This window comes from Chrysochloris asiatica, unplaced genomic scaffold (genome assembly GCF_000296735.1).
Source record: "Chrysochloris asiatica unplaced genomic scaffold, ChrAsi1.0 scaffold00039, whole genome shotgun sequence".
Classification (NCBI taxonomy): Eukaryota; Metazoa; Chordata; class Mammalia; order Afrosoricida; family Chrysochloridae; genus Chrysochloris; species Chrysochloris asiatica.
The window spans coordinates 7,831,153-7,836,680 of record NW_006408557.1 but is presented as its reverse complement, the minus strand read 5'-3'; the positions used below and the strand labels follow the sequence as shown (position 1 = coordinate 7,836,680).

Here is a 5,528-nt window from a genome sequence, read left to right as displayed (position 1 = left end):
GAACAGTCTAAAATATCTATATTATGATAAACTAAGAATATTTATTTTCATGTTTTGATTCATACAAATATATTGCCTCTTTGTTAGGAAAGATAAAAAATATGTACAACATGATAAATCAAAAGCTATATAAAGTATTTTCACTTATTTAAATAAATTAAGGAAATATCCAAAGAAGTGTTTTATACAGCAAAAGATTTAATTAACTTGAGAGAACAGAAACATGTGGATAATGGTTTTCATTCCCCCAATATTCTTCATGAAGGTTTTGTAGTTGATGACAAAGGTGCTTTTCCTTTCTGCTTAGCAGCCCTTTCCATTTTTATATTTATGTGTTCTGTTCTGTTTCTTTAATGGTTCTGGATAATTTTAACTTGAGTCTGGATACCTTAAAAGGTCTCCTTTCCTGGTTATCGCCTTTCAAAGCAAGCCATATCATCCTCTTCAGGTTTCCTTAAGGAAGAAACCTGACTACTTGTGCTTTCATCTGTCGATTTTGCTTTTGAAGAACTGGATGATGCTTGAAATGCTTTTACAAACGGGTGGTCAATGGATGTAACTGGAGAGTCTAAAAATTCAACTGAAGGTGCACCGATTCCACTGTCATCTAATCGCATGTAGCCTTCTGCCAGCGAGCTGAAGCCAGTTAATCCTCCCATTGCTGCATATGGCACATCCCGTCCTACTGGTTTACCCTGAGCCAGTCTTTCTTGCTTTGTTTCCACTACTGTTTCATGGGTATATGCAGGCTGGCCACAAGCGCAAGTGAAGCAGCTGGGAAATCCTGAACACTTGGAACATGCAGTGCATATCAAATCAGACCCTGCGCTGTGCTGTTCAGCAAAGTGCTTGCACCTGCAGCGAATGGGCTGCGTGCTATTCAAAGGGACATACAGGTAAGCCCGGCACTGGCAGCCAGTCACCTGGCAAGGCAAACTGATGGGACGCTTCTGTGGCATCGTTTCAAAATCAGTTTTATGCTGTTTATACCTATGTGTACAAAAACAGAGAGTCTCTGGGCCCGCAAGTTTACAGTCCATTCCAGTCGGTGATCGCCAGCTCACATATAATCGGTCTGTACATGCATAGATAAAACTTTCCTTTTGTATTCTTCAAATTCTTCAGGAGTAAAAAGTTTCCCGCCGTCATCCTTACCAACAATTCTTCGATACTCCAGGTACTCGTCTATGGCTTCCAAGCCGACGTGCCCGAGGAGCTAGAATCGGCCCCACCCCGCCTCCTGCCGCCCAGACCACTCTCAATAGAAATTTTAAACAAGTCGGATCAAGATCTTGAAGCATTTCTTGGAAGCAATATAATAAAAGATGAAAACATTGCTTTGCTAGTACAATCCTGAAAACAAAGTACAATCAAAACAATGAATACCAAGATGTAGAATTGGTCCAATCAAAGCAAAAGCCACCCAAAAGTCAAGAGTAAAGATCATGGCAATAGTTTTTAGGGGGATGCTCAAGGTCTGTGGAACCTACCATAAAATGCATACATGTAAGTTCAGGTTGAAGCTTAGGAAATTGAAACAAGTCTACCAGAGGCAAAAATATGACTTTGACTATATCTCACCTGAATTTAGAGACTATCTCAAGAACAGCTTGGATGCAGTACACACTCATGACCGAAGACCAGAATAGTTTGGGATGACATCAACATCATACATGAAGAAACTGCCATTAAAAGACAGGAAAGGAGGAAAAGACCAAAATGAATGTCAGAAGAGACTCTGAAACTTGCTCTTGAGAATCGGGAAGCTAAAGCAAATGGGAAAATTGAGGAGATAAAAGAGTTGAAGATAAATTTCAAAGGGAAGCTCAAGAAGACAAAGTCAAGTACTGTAATGAAATGTTCAAAGAACTGAAGTTAGAAAACCAAAAGGAAAGAATATGGTCACGATTTCTCAAGCTGAAATAACTGAAGAAAAAAGTCAACCCTTGGCTTGAAATATTGAATGATTCAATTGGTAAAACATTAAATGATGCAAAAAACACTAAAAGAAGATGGAAAGAATATACAGTCACTATCTTAAGGAGCTCTGGTAGTGTAGTGGTTACCAATCGGGCTGCGAACCTTAAGGTCAGCGGTTCGAAACTACCAGCCGCTCTGCGGGAGAAAGATGAGGCTTTCTACTCCCATAAGGATTTACACCCTCGGAAACACTGTACAGGGTCGCTATGGGTCGGAACCGACTCAACGGCACTTAACAACAGCAACATCTTAAAGAAACGGTCAATGATTGTCAATTTCAACAGGTAACATATGATCAAGAACCAGTGGTACTGAAGGAGTTAAGTCAAACCTTCACTGAAGGCACTGGCATAAAAAAAGGTTCCAGGAATCAACAGAATACAAATTGAAATGTTTCAACATACTGATGCAGCACTGGAGGTGCTCACTCATCCATGCCAAGAAATTTGGAAGACAGCTACCTGGACAACAAAACAGAGGTGACCAAACTGAATATGGAAACCATTAAACAGTATCATGAATATCATATTCAAGTAAAATTTTTCTGAAGATAATTTTTAAATAATTTCATCAGTACGACATGGAACTGCCAGAAATTCAAAGTGGATTCAGAAGAGGATGTGAAATTAGGGGTATCACTGCTGGCATCCAATGGTTCTTAGCTGAAAGCAGAGAATACCAGAAAAATGTTTACTTGTACTTTATTGACAATGCAAAGGTTCCCAACTGAGTGCATCATGACAAACTATAGACAACATTGCAAAGAATGGATATTCCAGAACACTTCATTGTGCTCTTAGGAACCTGTATACAGATATCAAGAGGTAGTCGTTTGACAGAACAAGGTAGGTCTAAAGTTAGAAAAGGTGTGTGTTAGGGTTGCATCCTTTCACTGTATTATTATTCAGTCTGTATGGTAAGCAAATGATCTGAGAAGCTGGATTATATGAAGAAAAATGTAGCTTTAATATTGAAAGAAGACTCATTAACAATTTGCAATATGCAGATGATACAATTTTGTTTGATAGAAACAAGGAATGAAAATACTGATGAAGATCAAAGACTAGAACCTTCAGTATAGATTGCACCTATATGTAAAGAAAACAAAAATCCTCACATTAACCAGCAATTAATATCATGATAAATGGAGAAAAGATTGAAGTTGTCAAAGACTTCACTTTGCTTAGATCTACAATCACCACTGATGGAGACAGCAGTCAATAAATCCAATGATGTAGTACATTAGGGAAATTTGTTGCAAAAGACTTCTTTAAAGTATCTCAAGAGCAAAGATAACCTTTAAAAAGAGCAAAGGTGGAGGAGAGGACTTCCGGTGCTTCTCTGACCAGGCAGCTCAGGTAGGGCAGTCTCGGGAAAAAGGGGCAGAATCACATACAAGAAACCTCTGTCTAGCAGACAGACAGCATTTGAACAAACATAAGATCCTATATTTCAACATTCTGAACTCGTTTTTTTAAAAGACAGAATTGCTGAGGAATTACAGGCATTTTGAGCTTTTGCCTGCCTGCACACAGCTCCTGCTTTTGTGCCCACGCCGGTGAGTGCCTCTGCCCCCTGCAGACCTGGGAATGCAGGGCTAGAGCAACCCCACTTAAAAGGCTGCATTTCCAGAGAAAAGGAAGCATAAACTAACAAAGCCGAACAAACAGAGAGGGATATCAGCATGGATATCAGGAAATTCGGGGTACCCACAATACAGAGAGGCTGAGAGAGGCATTTTTTACATCATCAAATGCGGACACTACATCCCTGCAGCCACAACCCCCAGCCCTCTACTGCCCCGGCCTAGACCAGCCCTCTGCCAAGCCGCCGAGGCTCAGGAACGCCCAAGGCACAGGCCTGCCCACTGAGGCCAAGGCCCAGACACTCCCACTGAGGCCAAGGCCTGCCCTATGGCCCAAACCACCCACAGACTGGTCACAAAGGCCCAGGCCCAAACAAGGCCCAAATTGCATACCCGCCTTGCGGCCCAGGCAGTCCACAGCCCAGTCACCGCTGAGGTGCAGGGGCCCCAAGGCCCAACCCACTGCGTAGCCAGGTCACTGAGGCCCAGGGCCCCAGAGGCCCAGCCCACCGCGTAGCCCGGTCACCAAGGCCCAGTGCCCCTGAGACCCAACCCACCCTCAACCTGGTCCCCGAGGCACAGGTCCCCCGAGGCCCAATCTTCCCAACCTGCCCACTGAGGCCCAAGCTGCCCAATGCCCAGCTGCTGATACCCATGCCCGCCCTAGGCTCAACCCACCTGCCCGAGGCTCAAACAGCCGACCGATGAGGCCCAGGCCCAACTGAGGCCCAAAAAAGTTACTCTGAGTTAAGCAATAAGGAGAGTGAAAAGGGAAGACCGTATCCTGATCACATCTTCCTGGAGGCAATCAGAAAACATAAAAAATTACCAAAACACATACTTAATTAATTATTAGGGCCACAGATAAACATTAAACATGTCCAAGAAGCAAAAGCAGATGACCATGTTGGCACATGTCCAGAAAAAAAGATAAAATATCTGAGACAAATGAACCAGAAGTAGACCTTCTCTCCATGTTGGAAGGAGGACAGGCCTTGGAGATACCTAAGAAAGTATTCAGAAAAATGATTATACAATGTCTCAAAACACTTTACAATGGAGTTGAGAAAAATAAGGAAGAAATCAGAAAAGCGCTACAGGAACAATCAAACAAGATATATACAGCATTAGTAACAATCCTAAACCTCCAGAAAGAGGTCCAAACAATCAACAACAAAATGGCAGAAATAAAAAACTCCCTGAAAGGGCAAAGGAGTAGAATAGATGAGATGGAAGGAAGAATCAGTGAGCTGGAAGACAAATCTCTTCTCAATACCACTAAGATACAAGAACAAACCCAAAAAAAGGGTAAAAAATTCAGAGGAAGGCCTAAGATTCATGTTAGACAACATGAAGAAGAATAACCTAAGAATTATTGGCATTCCAGAACAAAATGAGTCACACAAGTTCACAGAGGAAATAGTCGAAGAACTACTGGAAAAAAATTTCTCTAACATGATCAAGGGTGAAAAGATAGAAATACAAGAAGCCCAACGAAGTCCAGGAAGGGTGGACCCCAAAAGAAAATCACCGAGACATATCACAGTCAAGCTCTACAAACTCAAAGACAAGGAGACACTCCTGAAAGCAGCAAGAGAATACAGAAGGGTCACATACAAGGCAAACAAGTCAGACTAAGCTCAGACCTCTCAGCAGGAACCATGTAAGTGAGAAGGCAATGGGGAGACATATATAAAACACTGCAAGAAAAAAATTGCCAACCAAGAATCCTTTATCCAGCAAAGCTATCAATCAAATATGAGGGTATAAACAAAACATTCCATGATAAACAGAAGCTACGGGACTTCACCAAAGCCAACGCTGCACTACAAAACATATTAAAGGGAGTTCTGTGGACCGAGAACCAACAAGAACAGACAACAACCAGAGACTGACGTACGTGGCAGCACCTCCCTGAATTAAGTCAACAGAAAGAAGAAATGTTAACAAAACAAAACTATAA

At 41.9% G+C, this 5,528-nt stretch overlaps 1 pseudogene; it reads right to left on the bottom strand.

The window, feature by feature from the left end:
* Positions 1-257: 257 nt before the first annotated feature.
* Positions 258-5,528, bottom strand: part of LOC102835172 — a 16,718-nt pseudogene continuing 11,447 nt past the window's right edge.